The following is an 8571-nucleotide window of genomic DNA, read 5'->3' on the forward strand; positions in this document are numbered from 1 at the left end:
TCTTTTTACTTTTGCCTTTTTCTGCAGCTGCTGACAGATATGCCCAGCTGATTTGAGTCACAACTAGGAAGCTAGCAACAGGATCTTTCATAAGGCTACAGCGAGCCTCCCAGGCATGGTGGGCAGGGAAAGGGCCCAGGTATCCTGGTGCGGTACAGTGGGGAGAAGTAGCCACCAAATATGCCAAGGCAGTTTTGTGCATGCTGATGGGCTGGGTGGGCAGCTGAGATAGGGGGGAATTACAGCACCTCATGATTGTAAAGGTGTGTGTGCTGCCATGTGTCCAAATTCTGATCACATGGCCAGAAGCACTGCAATAGCAGCAACTTTGGGCAAAAGTCATAACTCCACTGTAATTTTGAATGGCCGCTGAACAATAATTGAGGACTAACTTGGTGTCATAATGAATTTATGATTTGCCACATCTTATCTATTCAACACCAAAAAAAAAGAAGAAGAAAAAAGCCATAGTACTCTATGTGATTAAAATGATGTATAACAAAAATCTGGCCTTGGCCTGTGAAATGAACCTGGATGCAGAACAGTTCTGCCAAGGAAAAGCAACATTTATAGAAAATACCTTCTTCCTATAATCTAAAAGATCACTGACCCTACACACAGACATCATTGAGATCAAATTAACTACATATTCTGCAAGTAGATAGAATAATTCACTTCCATCAGCAAAAGCAAGATCAGGTCAAACAACCTCTTACATTATTTCAACTAAAGAAAATAATCAGACAAACAATGGTCCCTGAAAAACTCAAGATATGCTTCATCAGCATAAAGCAAATAAAAGTATCCTAGAAGTTAGAAGCAAAGGAAGCTTCTTCCTATACTTCCTATACAATACTATGAGAGCCATGGTGGCACAGTGGTTAGAATGCAGTACTGCAGGCTGCTTCTGATTGCTGGCTGCCTGCAGTTTTGCAATTTTGAGTCTCACCAGCTCAAGGTTGATTCTTACTTCCATCCTTCCAAGGTCAGTAAAATGAGGACCCAGATTGTTGGGGGCAGTATGCTGACTCTGTAAACCGCTTAGAGGGCTGTAAAGCAGTATATAAGTCTAAATGCTATTGCTATTAGAACAGTACTTCCCAACCGTAGCGCTGTGAACTTCAACTCCCAGAACCCTCCAGCCTGCCAAAGGATTTGAAAAATATCAATTTATATTCCAATACTAAAAAATATGATAAAGAATGCTCAAATTACTTAACAATCAATCTCACATGTAAAGTAAGGCTCAAGTTTGTATTTTGGCTTCAGCAACATATAGAACTGGCAGATATCTACAGCTCTTAAAAATGTGGATTAACTGGGCCAAGTAATTTTTTTATTGAAAAATGTGTATCAGGAAGGTTAGAACAGCTACATTGTTTAGAGTAGTCCAAGGGTTTACATAACTTACCTAATTTAATTTATATGAAAAAGATTATGAATTATTGTGCTAATTCCTGGAAAAAACTCCAGCAACTTCAGATATGCTGATACCACTTTGACGGGTGGAAATAAGAAAGACCTAAAGAATTTTTATTAACAGTGAAAGATTGCAAAAATTGGTCTATTTATCTTTTTAAGTTAAACTGATGAAACTTTATATTGAAATTCCTTTAGAACCTTGTTCTAAATACTATTTAAATTGTAATTAAATAGTGAACATTGCAATTCTCTTATCGATGTTGAAGGCACAGTAATAACTCGTTACCAGGCCCAAAACTTAGTTTTGCTAGTTCAGTCACGTGTTTGTATTCTTGCATGGATAAATTGGTGCGTATACATGATAACCATCCTCTTTTGCTAGTCAATTGTATTCAAAATATTAAAGGTGCCCAAAATATTGTTTAGAAACATGTTTAGTTCAGAACTTTACTGATCATCCCTCTCCAAGTATGTTTGAGTTTTTAAGCTAGGAACCAGCTGTTTTGAACTTGGAAGATTTCCAAGAACCTTGGAATGATTCTTTTATACTCAAAACAGCAGTTTCAGCATCAGAACTATTCAAAGTGAAATGCTTTGCACACAAATACATACTTAAGGTAACCAAACAGATACTATGATCTTTCAGTAGATTTGTACCTTAAGATTTGGGAAGCCCAACTCCCTAGAACCCATCTTTTTTTTGAAAAGAATGTGTTGTTAGAAACTGGATCTAGCCCAATAACTCAAAGACATAGCCCAATTCTCTTCAGTAGTTTTATTGTTGGTCAGTTGGTACTGGAGGTCACTGACCTTGTACCTTTCTCTTTCAGGTATACATCTGGAATGTGCTGTGGACCATGCGGTTGGACCTTTTGTACCCAGGAGGAGGGGTTAAGAGGTAAGGAGTGGTTATGAGGATTATGGGATATGTGGTTAGTTAACCCTTGAGGGTCCGGGGGATCAGGGAGACATGGCAGTTAGGCATTTTATCATGACAAAACCCCCTCTAAATGCCTAACTGGGTACCTGAGGCGGTGTTAGCATACATACAGAGAATACACTGGTACAGGCATGAATTATAAGCAAACACGCATTTTTGACATGAGGTAAGCATGTTGTTTATGTGGTAGGGGTTTAGTGAGAATATCTGCTGTTTGCTCCTCTGTGTCACAGTGCACTGCCCTAATGAAGCCTATCTCTGAAAACTGCCTGACGTGTTTGTATTTAATGTCAATGTGCCTAGAACGCTGACCTATGGCATCGGCCCTAGAGATTTCTATCGCTGCCTTGTTGTCTTCGTGGATAACTATTGGATATGAGGGTTCGGCCCAGATGTCGCAGAGCAGGTCATCGAACCATACTAAATTGTTTGCGGCCTTTGATAGGCAAACAAATTCTGCTTCCGTGGTTGATGTGGCCACCAGTTTTTGCTTTCCAGTGTACCAGTGGATGGGGCAATTGTTGAGTAGTAGCACGTAGCCTGAGGTGCTTTTTCTGCACTCTATGTCCCCAGCCCAGTCGGCGTCAGCATAGCAGGTCAGCTTTGGTTCCTTGGATGTTTCTGGTTCTAGGCAGAGTAGGGCATCTGCACTAAATTTTAAGTATCTAAGTAGTCTTTTGATGGCGTTCCAGTGTGTTACCGTAGGTTTGCTTACATGTCTGGACAGCAGGTTGACGGCCAAGGCGATGTCGGGCCTGGTCCAGTTGGATATGTACAGCAGTGACCCTATCGTTGATCTATATAGTTTGTTGTCTGTGAAGGGTTCAGATTCCTCATACATGGTTTTCAGGAACTCGGGTTGCATGGGGGTCTCGCTGGGTTTTGCTTCGGACATGTTGCATTTGGACAGCAGCTCGATGATCTTTTCTCTCTGGGAGAGTCGGAAGCCCTTGTTGGTTTTTATCACTTGGACCCCTAGGTATCTGTCAATCTTTCCAAGTGACTTTAAGGAGAAGTGGCTACCTAGGTCGGTGGCGAACTTGTCACACCTGTCCTTGTGCTTGCTGATGTACAAGATGTCGTCCACGTAAACGAGCACACCTTCGAATGAGTCGTTTTCTCTCCTCGTAAAGAAGCATTTGTCAGCTGAGGTGGCCTCGAAGCCCATGGATCTGAGGGCCTTGGCCAAGCAGTCGTACCACCTTTTGCCCGACTGCTTGAGCCCGTACAGGCTTTTATTCAGCAGCCAGGTTTGGTTCTTGTCTTTGTTGTACCCAGGCGGGGCTTTGACGTATATTTCCTTATCCAGCTCGGCGTGCAAGTATGCTGTTTGTACGTCGAATTGGAAGACCTCCAAGCCCAGGATGGTGGCCACCACCAGGGCGCTCTTGACGCTCTCTGCCCTGACGGTTGGCGAGTAGGTGTCCGTATAGTCTTCGGGGTATCTTTGGGCGAAACCCTGCGCGACTAGTCTTGCCTTGTATAGGACCTTGTTGTCCTCTAATGTTTTAACCCTGAACACCCATTTGGTTCCTATTGGTTTTTTGTCCTCTGGAACTTGGGCAGGTGAGTATACCTGAAGGTCCTTTAGGCTTTCCATCTCCTTCTCCATGGCAAGCATCCATTTTTCTTTCTCCTCCCGGGGGAGCTCGAGGATGTCTTCGTATGAGCTGGGCGTGAAATGGGTGTTGTGGATGGTCATAACGTAGTCCTCTAGCTTCTTTGGTAGCTTGTTTCTGGTTTCTCTGATTGGCCTACTGGGGGTTGGCTCGGTCTCCTGCATGATGTCTGCCTCTTTGTCCGTCAGGTCATCTATCTTCAGTGAAGGGTGCCCTTCTTTCCAACCTTTGACGCTTGTCTTGCGATGGTTGGCCTTGTGCCCTGTGACCTCTCTGACCTCCCTTTCCTCTTGGCCATGCTCGAACGTGACTCTATTGGCTGGGATGTCGTTGGAGTGTACCCTCGACCAGTTTGCGTTTTCGTGGAAACTGGCTGATCTGGAAACCACAAAACGGTTATTGTTGTCGACAAATCTGTAGCCCTTTGTGCCCGGTTCGTAACCCACGAACCTTAACCTTTTTGATAATTTTTCCCCTTTTCTTCTTAGCTGTCTGGGAATGTGGACATCAGCTGGGGTGCCGAATATGTGTAAATGTGCGATGTTGGGCTTTCTGTTGTATAGCATCTCGTATGGTGTCTTATTGATAGAGCTTGACCACAGTCTATTCAGGGTGTAATTAGCGTAGTGTATTGCCTCTGACCAGAAATGCTGCCCCATCCCAGCATCCTCCAGGGCGCATCTCATCATGGTTTGCAACACTCCGTTCTTTCTCTCTGAGACTCCATTTTGAAAGGGAGAGAAAGGTGAAGAGGTGTAATGCGCTATGCCCTGCTCCCTCAGCCACCTTGTGAATTCTTTGGCCATGAATTCTGACCCCCTATCAGTCATTATCTGCCTTATTTTCATGTTATGTTGCATATCTACTCTTCTGTGGAATTCCTTAAACCTTTGGAACACTTCGTTTTTGTGTCTGAGGGAGTAGACATACCCGTATCTGGTGTAGTCATCTACAATCGTGAGGAAGAATCGCTTCCTATGTCCTACAGAGGGTTTCATTGGCCCTACCAAGTCCATATGCACCAATTGGAAGGGGTATTCCGTGGTTCGTTTGGATCCCCTGGGGATGGCCTTAACCTTGATCTTGGAACGCTTACAAACTGAACACTCTAAGTAGTTTTCGCAGTTCTTTACTTTGAGACCTTCGGTACATTCCGTCATTTTCTTTACAATGGGGAAGCTTATGTGTCCCAGTCTCCTGTGTAGGAGGTGGGCGCAGTTATCATGTAATGGTTTGCCGATAGATACAGACTTGTTTGTCTTTTCATGGCTACACCCTGCCTCCTGCTGCACCCCCTCTGTTTCTGGATACTTATCTACCTCGTGGTTTGTGCTGGCATCAATGCCTTCTTCCTCCCTTGCGTTGGGTGTGAAGTAGGGAAGCCCCTCGTGTATGGTTACCTTTCCTATCTTTCCCTTGCTTGATCAAGTGTGCCTTTCCATCTTTAAATTTTATTTCTATATTTGTGTCTCGTGTCAGCTTTGTGATGGCTAGCACGTTGTGGGGGATTTCTGGTACGTACAGTACTCCTTTTAGGTCCCCTACCTGTGTGATGTGTACGTTTCCCTTTCCCACTACTTTGACCTTGCTTTGGTTTGCTACCTTTACTTCTGAGTCTATTTCTGTGAGTGAATCTAGCAGCTCTGGGTTACAAGTAGTGTGACTTGTGGCCCCTGAATCCAGGAGCCATGTGTTTCTCTCTGCCTTATGTTTGTCATTTGGGTCATCGTGCCTGATCCCATACATGGAGCCAGAGTTACTGTCCCTGGAGTGGTCTCTGCGCTCATGGTGTTTCCTGGGGTTGGGTGACCACCCTCGCCCTCCTTCCTTTGGGTGCCTGCGTTCGGGTGACCTTCCCCCTCTACTGTCGTGCTGTCCCCTATCCCTATGGTTCCTGGGGCAATCCTTCTTTAAGTGGTTCCTTGATCCACAAGAATAACATTCTGAGGTATCCCTGGCCCTATCCTGGAAATCCACCCTTTTTGTGGGTCTAGGGTCCCCTTTGGCTAGTTGGCGTTCCCTCCTCAGAGTGTCCTCTGCAACGAGCTGACTGGTCAGTGCGCTTAGTGTGAGGTATTGCAAGTTGAGGCTATTTAGTTGGGTCATGAAGATGTCCCAGCTGCTATCAAGAGAGTTTATGATTATGCTTATCATGCTCTCTTCAGTGATGATTTCCCCCCTCTGCATGAGTTCTGCCCTTGCAGCATTCATCTTTAAGATGTGCTCACTCATGGGGACCCCTGCCTTATGCTTGGTAGAGTGGAACTCCCTAGATAGTCTAGTGGTGGTGGCTCTGCTTTGACTATAAAACAGGTTACATAGTTTTTGCATAATATCATAAACAGTTAGATTGTCCTCAATAGATGGATACATAGCAGATGGAATGGAGGTTAACATGATACAAAATGCCCTGTGATGAATGCAGTCAATTTCCAATGACCAGGGCTTTTGGGGAGGTTTGTTAGCTAGGAACAGTGCATTCTCTCTCATGAGAGCAACCCTTAATTGTTGGCTCCATTCTATAATATTACCCCCATCTAACTGCAGTTTTGGCAAATTGGCATAATTTGCCCCAGAAATGTTAGTAAGGTTACTTACTGGGGGGAGCTGTCCATGGTCCAAGTTGTGATTAAACTCACAATAAGGCTTTGGGATGTCTGTGGCCATTCTGTACTTGCTTGGATCTATGCAATTTGCTTCTCTTATTACAGGCAGGTACTGGGCATGCGCGAAGCTCATTCCGCGCTGGAGTCCATCGGGTGAGGTTCCTGTTGCTGGAGCTCCCAGGCCTAGGCCTAGGCCTGTCGGTGGGAGGCTGGACCCGCCCCCGGTGGGTCCGAAGATCCCCCCTGAGGCTGGACACCACTGCTGGACGGCCGGATCCCCGGCGAAGAAGGGGAGAAGGTGAGGGGGCGACGCGGTCGTAAGTCGAGGACTTTCGCGGGTCGGCGGCGCGGCAGCAGCGGAGGTCGTAGGTCGAGGATTCCCTGCACCCAGCGGCTCGGCGGCGATGGCGGCGACGGCGGCTGATCCTCCCTCGTGGTCGCTGGTCCCTGGTCGTGTGGACTGGCCTGATGGGTGTCGTGGCGTTGGTGAGTAGCCGGTTCTTCTTCTCTGCCTCGGGCCTCGCGTTGCCGGTGTAGCGGGTGGTGAGTTCGAATCCTGCGGTTGATTTTTCCTGCAGGTGGGCGGCCTTTTGTGCCGGTTGTTGGTGTGCGCGGTGTTTTTAGTTGGCTGTGACTCGGTTGCCCGGTCTTTGTTGGTTGTCCTGGCCTTCTTGTGCCCTCCAGGATTTCTCTTTGATTTTTTGAGTGCCGCAGGGGGCTCGAAAGCGGAGCCTAGGGCAGCGGTGATGGTCTCGATTGCCTTTTGCAATTCGAGATCGGTAGGCGTTTTTCTTTTTGTTATTGCGATCTCTTCGTGGTCGCTCTCAGAGCTGGGTTCTTCGTAGTCGCTTTCTGAGCTCCCCTCGTCTGTTTCGGGGTTCGGGCATTTTCGCGCCAAGGGATTCAAATCCTGGCTTCCCATTGGCTGGTGCTCGTCCCAAGATGGCCGCCGGGAAGTGGGCACGGAAATGGATTCTGCCGGCTCAGGATCATCGGGTTGGGGTGGCTTACCCTTTTTTGCTGGCTTTTCTTTCTCGGTTGTTTTTGGGGCCTCGATCGCTGCTTCTTGTTGTTCGAAGAGGCTTTGAAGGTCCGCGATGAGGTTTTCTTTGTCGCTGTTTCCCTCCATCAGTTTCAGGATGGAGAGTTTGAATTTTTTCATTTTTTGTGCTGTTTCTTCTTCCGGGGCGGTGATCTCCTTGGATGGCCCCTCTTCATCTGATTGTGAGTCCAGGCTGGAGTCCTGCTCGCTTCCAGCTTCTGTCTCCTCCATGGCTGTGGCTTTGGTGGGAAGCTTCTCAGCCATCTTCTTGGTAAGAGCTCTGGTCTGTGCTCTGTTTGCTTCTTCTGGGTAGGTGTTGGGTTCAGTCATTGTCTGGAGTTATGGGCAACCGACCTCTGCTACCAATTTGTTAGAAACTGGATCTAGCCCAATAACTCAAAGACATAGCCCAATTCTCTTCAGTAGTTTTATTGTTGGTCAGTTGGTACTGGAGGTCACTGACCTTGTACCTTTCTCTTTCAGGTATACATCTGGAATGTGCTGTGGACCATGCGGTTGGACCTTTTGTACCCAGGAGGAGGGGTTAAGAGGTAAGGAGTGGTTATGAGGATTATGGGATATGTGGTTAGTTAACCCTTGAGGGTCCGGGGGATCAGGGAGACATGGCAGTTAGGCATTTTATCATGACATGTGTAATGAGCTCAGTATTAGTGTAGTATTTTTATTCTTGAAGAGAACCATTACAGCTGTGTTTTAAATTCCACAGGAATGTATATTCAAGACTGATTTTTCATAATCTGTTTATCAGAGAAAAGTGCAAAGTAACAAGTTCAAGAATATTTCTCTCTGAGAATAGTTTAGCTAGATTCTATGAAAAGAGAACAATTTCTCAAATTGCAATGAAAACAATGTACTTTCCATAGCAGTCCTAGCCAGAACAATTGTTCGTAAGTGCAAAACATCTGCACTACAGGTGTACTT

This window comes from Pantherophis guttatus, chromosome 3 (assembly GCF_059756535.1).
Source record: "Pantherophis guttatus breed Tessera chromosome 3, ASM5975653v1, whole genome shotgun sequence".
Taxonomy (NCBI): domain Eukaryota; kingdom Metazoa; phylum Chordata; class Lepidosauria; order Squamata; family Colubridae; genus Pantherophis; species Pantherophis guttatus.